Below are 13,681 nucleotides of genomic sequence, written 5' to 3'. Positions count from 1 at the left end.
CCAGTGGTGGTGCTGCAGGTACAGAGGAGGGTGAGACACGCTGTTCCCCCTCAACCAGTGGTGGTGCTGCAGGTACAGAGGAGGGTGAGACACGCTGTTCCCCCTCAACCAGTGGTGGTGCTGCAGGTACAGAGGAGGGAGGGTGAGACACGCTGTTCCCCCTCAACCAGTGGTGGTGCTGCAGGTACAGAGGAGGGAGGGTGAGACACGCTGTTCCCCCCTCAACCAGTGGTGGTGCTGCAGGTACATAGGAGGGAGGGTGAGACACGCTGTTCCCCCTCAACCAGTGGTGGTGCTGCAGGTACAGAGGAGGGTGAGACACGCTGTTCCCCCTCAACCAGTGGTGGTGCAGCAGGTACAGAGGAGGGAGGGTGAGACACGCTGTTCCCCCTCAACCAGTGGTGGTGCTGCAGGTACAGAGGAGGGTGAGACACGCTGTTCCCCCCTCAACCAGTGGTGGTGCTGCAGGTACAGAGGAGGGAGGGGTGAGACACGCTGTTCCCCCCTCAACCAGTGGTGGTGCTGCAGGTTCAGAGGAGGGAGGGTGAGACACGCTGTTCCCCCCTCAACCAGTGGTGGTGCAGCAGGTACAGAGGAGGGTGAGACACGCTGTTCCCCCTCAACCAGTGGTGGTGCAGCAGGTACAGAGGAGGGAGGGTGAGACACGCTGTTCCCCCCTCAACCAGTGGTGGTGCTGCAGGTACAGAGGAGGGAGGGTGAGACACGCTGTTCCCCCTCAACCAGTGGTGGTGCTGCAGGTACAGAGGAGGGAGGGTGAGACACGCTGTTCCCCCTCAACCAGTGGTGGTGCTGCAGGTACAGAGGAGGGAGGGTGAGAAACGCTGTTCCCCCCTCAACCAGTGGTGGTGCTGCAGGTACAGAGGAGGGAGGGTGAGACACGCTGTTCCCCCTCAACCAGTGGTGGTGCTGCAGGTACAGAGGAGGGAGGGTGAGACACGCTGTTCCCCCTCAACCAGTGGTGGTGCTGCAGGTACAGAGGAGGGAGGGTGAGAAACGCTGTTCCCCCCTCAACCAGTGGTGGTGCTGCAGGTACAGAGGAGGGAGGGTGAGACACGCTGTTCCCCCCAAGCCCAACACCGCGTCAGAGAAAGAAAAGGGATAAGGAGAATATTATGACAAGTGACAGTGAAGTAATAGGAAAAAAGCCGAATGTGGTGGACAATGTAAACAGTCAGACAGTGGATGACGTGGTGGGAAGTAGTGATGGAGGGGTGGGGGGAGATGTACTTTTATTATTTGGAAAGGAAAAAGAAAGTGGCAACAGTGGTCTTCAGGATAAAGAAGGAGTGACAAGGTTGGTCAAAGAGAGTCAGGAGGATGTAGGAGGCACAGGTTCCTCTCAGTCCAGCATGGGCGAGGATGAGGTTCCAAGTGCTGAGGAAGATGAGTTTCCAAATGCTTCTCAAGTGTCTGATTCACAACGAAAAAAAATGTATGCAGTCAGGCAGATACAGCAGTTCCTGCACACAACAAAACATTTGAAAAATGTCAAAGTTGGAGATTTTTTTGAAGATATGGAGATGTTTATTTTTTCAGCAAGGACTCAAATGAGGTTGAAGAACAATGGGGGGTACACTTCCCAGGAAGTTTTTAGACTGAGAAAAATTGTACAGAAGCTCAACAAAATGGATAATCTGTTGTGCACTCCTTCTGGAGATCATGGAGCCTCTGATGTGTGGAGCCTGGCTGGACATTCGGGAAGGGAGTAGACCTGGGCTTGGACAGTGTCTGCAATCAGTTGGGACAATGAAACTGAAAGATGTTGTGGATGTAGCCGGGTCAGATTTTCGCCACGCAGAGGAAGTGGCTTCTTTATTGGGGCTGAGGACAGCCTGTCACAACAGGGTCTGTCTGGACGATTGGACTGAAGCGCGGAGCGTCTGGGAACAATACCTGTTGCAGGATTATTTCAGTGGAACGGAGGGTCCTGATGAAGGGGATCTATTTCATGCGCTGAATATAAAAACGGACACAAATGGACTGACGGGACCCTTCTTGGGTTGCTCATATGTTGCTCTTGCTGAGATATATGTGTTGAATGGAAGTATGGACACTTTTTTTTTTTTTGGTGGAGCTTCAATGTTTTTTTTGTTGTGTTGCAGAAGGACAGTTGTATTTTAGCATTTTTTTTATTGTGAGATCTTATGTGGTTTTAAGTGTGATGGGGACACATGTTGCCCGATATAATGTGTAGTTAGTTATTTAATTGTATTGACACACACATTGTAATGAGAATTATGTAAATAAATGTTTTTTCTAAAATCAAAAAATTATCTCTCTCTCTCTCTCTCTCTCTCTCTCTCTCTCTCTCTCTCTCCAACTCCTCGTCCAATCAACAGTCATCTCCCGCCTCGACTACTGCAATGCACTGCTCGCTGGCCTCCCGGCCACTGCCACTAAGCCTCTTCAACTCATTCAGAACGCAGCGGCCCGCCTGATCTCAAACCTACCGAAGTCGGCCCATGTCACCCCACTTCTTAGGGACCTGCACTGGCTCCCCATTGCTGCACGAATCCGCTTCAAGGCCCTCGACCTAGCATACCGTGCGGCAAAGGGAACCGCTCCCGCCTACCTCCGGTCAATGGTCTCTAACTACACACCCTCAAGACCCCTACGCTCTGCATCTTCTGGCCGCCTCAGACCTACTCCTATCCAAGCTCCGGGAGGGTCATCAAAGAGAAGTCGCCTATTCTCAGTCCTTGCCCCACAATGGTGGAATGAACTACCCACCCCAGTTAGGACAGCCGAATCACGTCCAATCTTTCGCCGTCGACTAAAGACGCACTTCTTCAACCATTATCTGAATAAAAAAAAAAAAAAAAAAAAAAAAAAAAAAAAAAAATCTAACCCTAACTAACCGTACTGTCATGCACTTGTCCTAATAAACTAACCTACACTGTAGCACTCAACACTTTGATGAACATTGTTGCTCAGCTGATAGAGTTGTGCCCTTCCTGATGGCTTGTCGTACAGAACTTGTAAGTCGCTTTGGATAAAAGCGTCAGCTAAATGACTAAATGTAAATGTAAATGTCTCTCTCTCTCTCTCTCTCTCTCTTTCTACCTTCTCCTCCAGGTCAGACTTGGTGATAAGGATCTCCTCTGTGTAGACGATCTCCTTGTCACTCAGCAGGCCCCGCCCCTCCGTGTCACTCAGCTTCCAGACCAGCAGACAGCCGTCCTCAGACACCGTCAGCAGCAGCCGCTCGTCAAACGTGATCGCCATCTGAAAACAAACCTCAAACACGTCTTTACATAGAACAGGGGATATATATATATATATATATATATGCTGTAAACAGGGTTCCCACTGACATTGAACATTTTAATTCAAGGACTTTCAAGTACTTTTCCCAGCCCTGTTTTTCATTTTAAAAGGGCATTTAACACTTTGAGTGCCAACGACGCTATATGTCGTTAGTTCACGCTGACTGTTGAGTGCCAGCGACGACAAATAGCATTTTGTTGTCGTTTAAAAAAAAAAAAAAATTTGAATTCATATTTCATCAATCTAGTCTCACGTTAGTGCTGCAAACTCTCTCTGAGCTCCATTGGGAAAATACCGCCCCCTATCGTCTCTCCCTGTCGTACTGCACCCCATTGGATTAGACTGAATGAAATACATGGGGGGGGGGGGGATCCAGTTTCCTCATTTTACTTCTCCGGCAAGCCATCCGAAGAGATCCAAGTCATTGCCGGGCCGCAAAACAGCGTGGAATACATATTTCCAGTACCCAGCGCTGAATCAATAAACGCGATCGATATTTGGAATGGCGATCAGGAATTGGAATAATCTTTTTGGAGAACATCTGAGGTAAGGAATCTATTTTACCAGTCTTAGAATAATCAGAGCCGTTTTCACAGAGATATCAGCGTGTGCCATATGTGTGTGTGCGCTGATCAGGAAATGATAGAATCGATTTTTCAGCTCGCTTCTCTAGCGTGCATAAGTACACATATACTATCGATAATCTAGCGTTTATTTGAAAACAATTTATGGCCGAAAAATGACAACGTTTTTTGTGTATTCCAAAATATTCCAGTAAAGGGCGTTTATCACAGAATCTTTGTATTTTCCTGAAACTTTCAAGAAAACTAGTGTAACTGAGGGGTACAATTCCCTGACTGTATTGATAAGTATGGTATCATTAAACCACTACCGCTTTATGTACTTTAATTACTGGCCATACAGTACATGATATCTAAATATAATGAACACTTCCCACAATGAACCGGTTCTACACAAAGTTGTCTTTAAGTATTTATTGCAGCAAAAGGTACATAATACTTCTCTATTATACTTTGAATGCACTTGTAAGGCAAAGGAATGTGCGTAGGCAAATCAACAATGAATGTCCATTCTCTGGTTACGCAGGAGGTAATTATACAACCTGAATCTTAGGGAATTATATCTATGGTACACTAGTAATATATAGCGGGAGATACTGGAAGGGTCCCCCTGGTTGTAAGCCAGCAGGGGTAGAGGATCTGTCGGTAGTAGAGAGTCTGGTCAACGATGACTAAGGAGACTCCAAGTACAGGAGACGGTGCAATAGCCTCTTGATCCACAGACGAATACAGCTGTTCTCCGTAGACTGTAGCTCCACAGTGAAGAAAGCTAGCCGGCCTCAGGCTCTCTGAGGCGCCGACTCGACTTGGCTCCTCGCGGGGTAAATCCAACACGTGTAAGCGTCGGCGATTCTCCGCTCCATAAATCACAGGACCAAAGCAAATATAATCCAGCCGCAAAGGGCTATGTAGTCGTCGGGTAGATTAATCCAGTGTACATGTCCACACGGTTCTCGTCTAGGTCTCCTCGGGTGAAAGCGCCATGAAAGCAGCCCAGCCTGGATAAGAACTCTAGCTAATACGAGGAAGCGTTGGTGATGCTGGTCACTGTAGAACTTTAGCCGCACGATACACTATACACAAATAGACTATTACTGACTTAATAGAAATATGTCGCACTCGACGGTATAGCGCCAAACTCTGACAATTCAGTTATTAATTCGCACGCGGTCTCAATGCTCTATTCTGGGGCCAAACAGGCCATACTTCACCGCACGTTGTATCGTGGGTGAGGCTTCAACTTATTGGGTAACTCTTGACTTCTGACTAAGACTAAGTGCTTCTGTATTCACCTGCGCCATATTTATATGCACGGTGAACAAACTAGTGCCAACGACATTTCTGTCTCGTATCCCTGGGCAAGGCCGGGCATGCACAGACATGTCTTGACGGTGACTTTGAACCTGGCTCCGGAGGCATGGCTCTGGCGCCTGTGGACCGCTGTCCAATAGGAGAATGAAATATTATGGTCTGGGCTAAAGGGATATTCTGTGTATATGTACAAGGAATATACAAGGGATATCAAACGATATACAAATACTATGCAATATATATCAATCAATAAATATATATATATATTCGGTTTAATCTGATCCTGTGTAACAGCCGCACCCTAATTAGTCCCACCTAATTAGCTAAGCAGAGACAGATTAACCGCACTGTCCACTACTCAATGTCTGTTGTGAGGGGTCGGTCAGTTCACAAAGTCATGGGGTCATGGTCATCATCGATAGTATCGGGGAGCCTTGGCAGTTCTATTAGCCTCGCCACGGGTCGGGTGTAGATCCGTCCTTGGACGAGCACTTCGGCTGCTCGGACCTTTCCGTCGGCACCGGTGATCACTTTGCTTACGCGGCCAGCCGGCCACATAGCTCGGGGTAGTGACTGGTCGATAATCATGACGACTGTTCCTTCTGTCAAATTGTCTCTCTCTTTCACCCATTTCTGGCGGGTCTGTAGAGACGGTAGATAGTGGAGTAGGAAGCTGTTCCAAAACTTGTCAGCCAATACTTGACTGTACCTCCACATTCTTCGGCCGTTCGCTTCTTCAGGCCTGTACATTGTCTGTGGTAGCGCGGGGTCCAGCCGCCCCATCAAGAGTGTGTTGGGGGTGACTGGGTCGACATCTGCTACATCACTTGAGACGTAACCGAGGGGCTTTGAGTTCAATACTCCATCGATCTCCGTGAGGACTGTCATTAGGACTTCTTCCGCCACGGTCTGGGGCCCAAGCACGGCGTACAGGGCTGTCTTTATTGAACGTACTTCTCGTTCCCAAGTTCCACCGAAGTGAGGTGCGTTCGGGGGATTAAACTGGAAGTCAATCTGGGATGGAGCAAGGTGGATCTTAAGTTCTGGGCCCATAGCTTGGAAGCTCTCTCTCAGCTCTCTTTCTCCGCCTTTGAAGTTTGTCCCGTGATCAGACAATAATATAGACGGTTTGCCTTTCCGCGATGTGAATCTTCGGAAGGCCATAAGGAATGAGTCTGTGCTCATGGTTGGAAGGAGTTCTATATGCATCGCTCGGGTGGTCATGCATTTGAATACAATGCCCCACCGCTTCTCGGTTCCTCTTCCTTTCTTTATATACAGCGGGCCGAAACAATCCATACCGGTGGAGTGAAAAGGCTTGTCGCCGAGTCGGAGGCGACAGGGAGGTAAGTCAGCCATCCGGGGTATACTGGGCTGCGCTCGCCACTTACGACAGTCTAGACAGGTTCGCTGGAGGCGCCGCACTGCTTCTCTCCCTTGCAGTATCCAATAACGACGTCTGATCTCCGCGAAGACTCTCTCTGCCCCGGCGTGATGCACATCCTCGTCGTATTTCTTTATGATCAGCTCTGTGACCTTGTGTCGGCTGTTTAAGACTATCGGGTACTTGACGTCATCCGGTAAGTCTGGAGCTCTCCGCAGACGACCACCCACTCTGATGAGACCATGGGCGTCGCTCTCGGGGGCTAGGTGGAGCAGTCTGCTGTCTGATGGGACGGGCTTTGCTCCCTGTAGACAGTCTAGCTCATCGGGGAACGAGTCTCTCTGGGCTCGTTGTAGTAGAAGAAGTTCTGCTTCTTCGTAGTCAGCTGCAGTAATGTCAGTAGTGAGCTGAACCTCTGGGTGGTGCCACAGGAATGTCTTTAGCTGCGCACTCTCTAGGGTGAGGCAATCGTCTATGTCGGGGTCTGTGGAGACGAGTGTGTTCAATCCACAGAACATAGATTTCTTGTTTTCGGCCTCCTCTTTACTCGCTTCCCGTGGGGTGGGTGTAGGCCACTCTTCTTCCGGGAGCTTGAGGAACTCTGGCCCGTCACTGTATAGGTTGTGACGGGTGAGGTCATCCAGGGACATTCCCCGGGTGATGACGTCAGCTGGGTTGTGTTTTGTGTCCACATACCTCCAGCTTGCTACTTCTGTTAAATCTTGAATCTCTGTGACTCTGACTCCCACGAAGACCTTGTATCTGCACGAATCAGACCGGATCCATGTGAGTACTGTCGTGGAGTCTGACCACAAGATTGTTCTTTGCACCGGAATGGTGAGTTCACGTTGGATTAACGTGGCGAGTTGCGCTCCTGCTAGGGCTGCGCAGAGCTCTAGACGCGGGATAGATTGTTGCTTTCGTGGGGCTATTCTTGAGCGAGCCAGGATGAAAGCAGTATGTATTTCTCCTCCCTCCTCTCGGGCACGCAAGTAGGCCACCGAACCGTAGGCTACTTCGGAGGCGTCGCTGAAGACGTGCAGGTCCATCTGGCACGTCTCCGGCCTCACTGTGGGTGGGAAGTAGCTGCGGCGTATGTTGACACCTGGGAGTGAGCTGAGTTCCGTCTCCCACTCTCTCCATGTGGATGCAAGGTGTTCGGGTATGGGGTCGTCCCAGCCCTGGTCCTTGTCCCATAACGCTCTTACAATCATCTTTGCCCTGGTGGTGTAAGGTAGAATACATCCCAACGGGTCATATTGTCTGGCGAGTGTTCTGTATACACTCCGTCTGGTGGTCGGTAGTGCAGTCGACCTTCCCTGCTCCTTGGTCAGGGGTGTGTGTTTATAATGGAGCGAGTCTGTTTTGAAGCGCCAGACTAGTCCTAATGTCATTTCTTGGGCTTCTCCTGGGATGGTCGCCATCCAGGTCTCGCTGCTTGCTGCCTTGTCCTCGGGGGAGAGGCTGCGCAATACTTGCGGGTCGCTGCTGGCCCACTGCCTGAGATCAAAGCCGCCTTTGATCAGGGAGGCGCGGAGCTTGAGTAGAAGGGCCTCGGCTTCTTCTGGCGTCGAGACGCTTTGCAGACAGTTGTCCACGTAGAAACTATTTCCTACACTTTGTCGGACCTCTTCATCAGCTGCTGGGTCCTCTGCGACGTGTTTTTGCAGTGCAAACGTAGCACAGCATGGGCTGCATGTGGTTCCGAAAGGGAGGACTTCCCATTGATAGATGGCTGGTTGCTCATCCCCGATCCTCTCTCTCCATAGGAACCGCAGCAGGGGCTTGTCCTCCTCCACTAGTCTCACCTGCAGGAACATCCCTTTGATGTCGCCGCTGATGGCCACCTTGTCTTGGCGGAAACGTAGTAACACGCCTAGTAGAGAGGGGCCGAGTGTTGGGCCGGGCAAGAGCTCTTTATTCAGATTTTGTGATCCGATCTGGTAGCTGCAGTTGAACACAATACGATCCTTGCCGTTGTGGTGGACTTTGTGGTGCGGCACGTACCATGATTCGGTCGTCTGATCGGCCTCTTTAATGTCAATTTTCTTTATGTGTCCCGCTGTGATTAGCTTGTTAATCTCAGCGCGGTACACCGTCTCTTGAGCGGGGTCTCTGGCTAGGCGCCGCTCTGTGTTCAATAGATACCGCTCCGTCGCTTCTTTTGGGGCGTGGAAGGTAGGCATACCCTCTCGCCTCAGGAGTGGAGTTGCGTATCTCATCACTCCGTTGACTTTGACTCTCTTTGTCCCTTGCTCGAGGAGGGCTATAGCGTAAATGTCTTCCTTGGAACGAATGTCTTTCTTTTCGTTCTTAAAGGGCATTGTCTCTAGTGTCCATAGCCTCTCGACATGCTGTAGGAGGGTGGTGTCTTCTTCTGTCACTCTGGAGTGGAGGCAGCTAGTGGCTGCTGTTCGGTTAAGAGACTTAGCGAGGGGGCCTTGTAATGTCCATCCTAGGCGGGTCTCGACTGCTGCAGGACAGCCTCTGGGCCCTGTGTGGACCCGGTCAATCGGGACTATGAGGTCTGCATGGTCGGAGCCTATCAGCAGGGTCGGGGTGGCACCGTCTATGAGCGGTATAGGTAGTTGACGCAGGTGCACATATTTATCCATCAGCTTGGCGATGGGGTAGGTGTACTGCGACAGGCCTATTTCTTGGCTGGTGAAAGCATTAGTAATCCTATACCGTCTCTCTGGCTGCCCGCTTGCTGCGATAGTGAAGGAGACATTCTCGCCCTTTATCGTCTTTAGATCTCTTCTTATTGTCCGAATCGTCATCTGGTTTTCGCTCCCCCGCAGCCCCAGCTGGGCCGCAGCGGACGCGAGGAGAAGGGTCTTCTCTGACCCGTCGTCAAGGACGGCGTAAGTGTCCTTGACCTTATCTTGGTAACTCAGTGTTACGCGGACCACCTTTAAGAGCACCCGGGCGCCCCCGCTGCTGGCGGGGTCAATGTACTTGCCTTTGTGCTGCTTGAGGGTGCAGGCTTTCTTCTGTTACTGTCGTGTAGGACATCTAGGTGGGCTCCGTCACACCGACTACACCTCTTCTTTAAGCGGCAATCGGCTGCCATGTGACTGCGCGCACATCGGTAACAGCGTCGGTTGGACTTTATCCATTGACTCACCTCGTCGGCGGTCATCTTCTTGAACGTGTCACATTGTGACAACCAGTGTTCCTTTTCGCAGTACGGGCACACCATCTTCCACTTCTCTTTCATCGAGGGGGTACTGTGGTTCTTGCTGCTCGGTACTGATTCTGATTGGTGCATGACGGTCACCAATCTTCGGCCATCGTTTGCTCTCCTAGGTCCCTCTCTGGAGCTTGGTGTGCTCCGCATGAACGTATCCAACCGTAGGCTGTTGACTTCTCTCGCCAGGAAGTCGGCTAGGTCTAGGAGGGATGGCTCGGGACCGTTAGGATCACGTGGTCTTTTTGCCGCCTGAAGCGCTCTTGTCGGGCGGGCGGAAGCTTCTCTAAAATCCTCTCGACATTAGAGTTTGCGTACAGTTCGTGCATACCCTTTTCTCTTTGCGCCCCCAGCATCCCTACCAGGGATTGTACCTTGATAGACAGGTCATCTAGTGAGCGATTGTCTGTGGCTGGGGGTAGGCGGTCAATATGCCTTATCTCTTGTATTACGTAGTCCCATATGCGTCCATATCTTTGGTCGAGTGCTGCTAGAGCCGCTGTGTATGGGGTAGTAGAGGTGGCATAGGCCAGCGCTATATTGTGCGCTCGGGGCACCTTGAGGTGCTTCAGTAGGATAGCATACTTGTACGGTTCATCAGCTACATCGGACATCATTGTCTCTAAGCACATTCGTAGCTCCGTGTACTGTGCTCTGTTCTCGTGGGTGAAGTCCGGAAACGTCGGTGTGCCAATGTATGATGCCATGGATGGCTGGCACATCGGTGAGCGTTGGAAGAGAGGCCTCCTAGGCGAGTCTCCTCTTACGCCTCTTGGTGGGCTGGTACCTGCTGGGTACCATGGCCCGCGTATCCAGGTGCTATTCCTCGGGGCTGGTCGTGCGTCAAGCTCACCCGTGAATTGAGTCGGGGGTCTGTAGCGCAGAGCCGCGGGGGTAGAGCCTGGGCTGTACTGGACCTCCTGGTCCTGTGGAGTACTGTGCTGCTGTCGGGCTTGACTCTCCTCCTCTCCCTCTTCTTCTTCCTCTGGCAGGTCCTCTAGATCCTGTAGTCGTCTATTTAGCCTCTCCGCGGTGTAGACCGTTTCTTCCTTGTAGCTGGGTCTCGCGTGGACCGGTCGGGGAAGGAGTTCGGAGGGGGGTATAGGCTCTCTCTGGTGGTCGGGCTCAGGGTCGCTTGATCGGGTAGGGGAGGGTGCCCTTGACCCTTGTCTTGACGAGGCCCTGGAACCCCGTGCGGAGGGAGGGGGTGTTGCCCTGGTGATCAGCTGCTCCATTATCTGCGCTTGTAATCGGTCGCGCTCGGCTTCGCGCTTGGTGAGAGCGAGGTCGCCTTCTGCTTCTCTTTGGGGACCGGCGGCGGCGCGCTGGGCTTCGGCCCGGTCCCTTACCATATTCTCTTCCGTCTGAAGGCGTCTAATCTCTAGACGTATACGATCTTCTTCGCTCCGTTGCTGCGCCTGAAGGCGTTCTCTTTCCATGGAAGAATGTTCGCGCTCACTAAGCGTCTGTGCTTGGAGTCGATCGCGCTCTGTTGAGGCTGCTAGGCTGGCGAGGAATGCCTGTGCCAGCATCTTGTCCGCCTCGCTGGGGGAAGACGCTGGTTGAGGTGATCCGCTCCTGGCAGTACTCGTTGGAGATCTGTTCTCCTGTGGCGAGTCCTGGAGATCCATCTCCGGGGTGCTCTCCTCTTCTTGTAGCGGGTAGAGTTCCATCCCTGGAGGGCTGTCTTTATCCTGGAGCTCTCCGGGGACTACTTCTTCGGTCTTGGCGGGGGGTAAAGTCGTGTCAGGTCCCTCCTGGTCCCTACCGTGAGCTTGGTCAGTTACGTTAGAACCCACTAGGGCCTCTATTGGCGGGGTAGCCTGGGCGATAGGGTCGGACATAATTTTACTATCTACTTTTTCCGCGTTTACCGTCTGTAGAAGGCTAGGTAGTATATTGGCAACGTAATCCTCTAAGTACTGAGGTGTCTGCCGTCTACGCTGCGGGCGATCTACTTTAGGAGAACCGTTTTGTGGAGTGTTCATCATAGGCCATGTCAATATTAATACCACTATATTAATATTACACTAGTTACCATCCGGCTCGAAGGACCAATTGTAACTGAGGGGTACAATTCCCTGACTGTATTGATAAGTATGGTATCATTAAACCACTACCGCTTTATGTACTTTAATTACTGGCCATACAGTACATGATATCTAAATATAATGAACACTTCCCACAATGAACCGGTTCTACACAAAGTTGTCTTTAAGTATTTATTGCAGCAAAAGGTACATAATACTTCTCTATTATACTTTGAATGCACTTGTAAGGCAAAGGAATGTGCGTAGGCAAATCAACAATGAATGTCCATTATCTGGTTACGCAGGAGGTAATTATACAACCTGAATCTTAGGGAATTATATCTATGGTACACTAGTAATATATAGCGGGAGATACTGGAAGGGTCCCCCTGGTTGTAAGCCAGCAGGGGTAGAGGATCTGTCGGTAGTAGAGAGTCTGGTCAACAATGACTACGGAGACTCCAAGTACAGGAGACGGTGCAATAGCCTCTTGATCCACAGACGAATACAGCTGTTCTCCGTAGACTGTAGCTCCACAGTGAAGAAAGCTAGCCGGCCTCAGGCTCTCTGAGGCGCCGACTCGACTTGGCTCCTCGCGGGGTAAATCCAACACGTGTAAGCGTCGGCGATTCTCCGCTCCATAAATCACAGGACCAAAGCAAATATAATCCAGCCGCAAAGGGCTATGTAGTCGTCGGGTAGATTAATCCAGTGTACATGTCCACACGGTTCTCGTCTAGGTCTCCTCGGGTGAAAGCGCCATGAAAGCAGCCCAGCCTGGATAAGAACTCTAGCTAATACGAGGAAGCGTTGGTGATGCTGGTCACTGTAGAACTTTAGCCGCACGATACACTATACACAAATAGACTATTACTGACTTAATAGAAATATGTCGCACTCGACGGTATAGCGCCAAACTCTGACAATTCAGTTATTAATTCGCACGCGGTCTCAATGCTCTATTCTGGGGCCAAACAGGCCATACTTCACCGCACGTTGTATTGTGGGTGAGGCTTCAACTTATTGGGTAACTCTTGACTTCTGACTAAGACTAAGTGCTTCTGTATTCACCTGCGCCATATTTATATGCACGGTGAACAAACTAGTGCCAACGACATTTCTGTCTCGTATCCCTGGGCAAGGCCGGGCATGCACAGACATGTCTTGACGGTGACTTTGAACCTGGCTCCGGAGGCATGGCTCTGGCGCCTGTGGACCGCTGTCCAATAGGAGAATGAAATATTATGGTCTGAGCTAAAAGGGATATTCCGTGTATATGTACAAGGAATATACAAGGGATATCAAACGATATACAAATACTATGCAATATATATCAATCAATAAATATATATATTCGGTTTAATCTGATCCTTTGTAACAACTAGGGTTTTTCAAAATGGTATAAAACAGAAATTAACCGATTAAAAAACAATCCGTTTCGACAATGTTGACTGCAAACAAGTCATTGATAAGCGACGGCCAGATTAGACACATAGCCATAATTTAAGACATAGTTTATGCGTTCACAACGCTATCATTGAAGTGGGTGCTGGCATTCAACCATGTTTTGAGACAGGGAGGCGTGGCATCCAAAGTGTTAAAAGGATACAATTAACTTTTAAATGTTGTTTTTTATTGAAAGAAATATTGAATCCAATATTTATGGCGTAAAACCAAATTCTGACAATTAGTTACACTTTAGATTAAAAAAATCTATTTCTTGATTCAGAACAATTTTATCATGGATGAACAAAACTTTCAATGCCAATGGTCGATTTGAATTCCAAAGACTTTTTAAGCACCTTGTTAAAAAAGAATTGGCTGTTTTCAAGGAATTCCAGGTGTAGAAGCAGAAACCGACCTGGTGGATTTATATTGCTAGAATATTAGAATTCAT

The sequence above is a fragment of the Notolepis coatsorum genome (genome assembly GCF_963971535.1).
Source record: "Notolepis coatsorum genome assembly, chromosome: 17".
Classification (NCBI taxonomy): domain Eukaryota; kingdom Metazoa; phylum Chordata; class Actinopteri; order Aulopiformes; family Paralepididae; genus Notolepis; species Notolepis coatsorum.
This window is presented reverse-complemented; position numbering follows the sequence as displayed.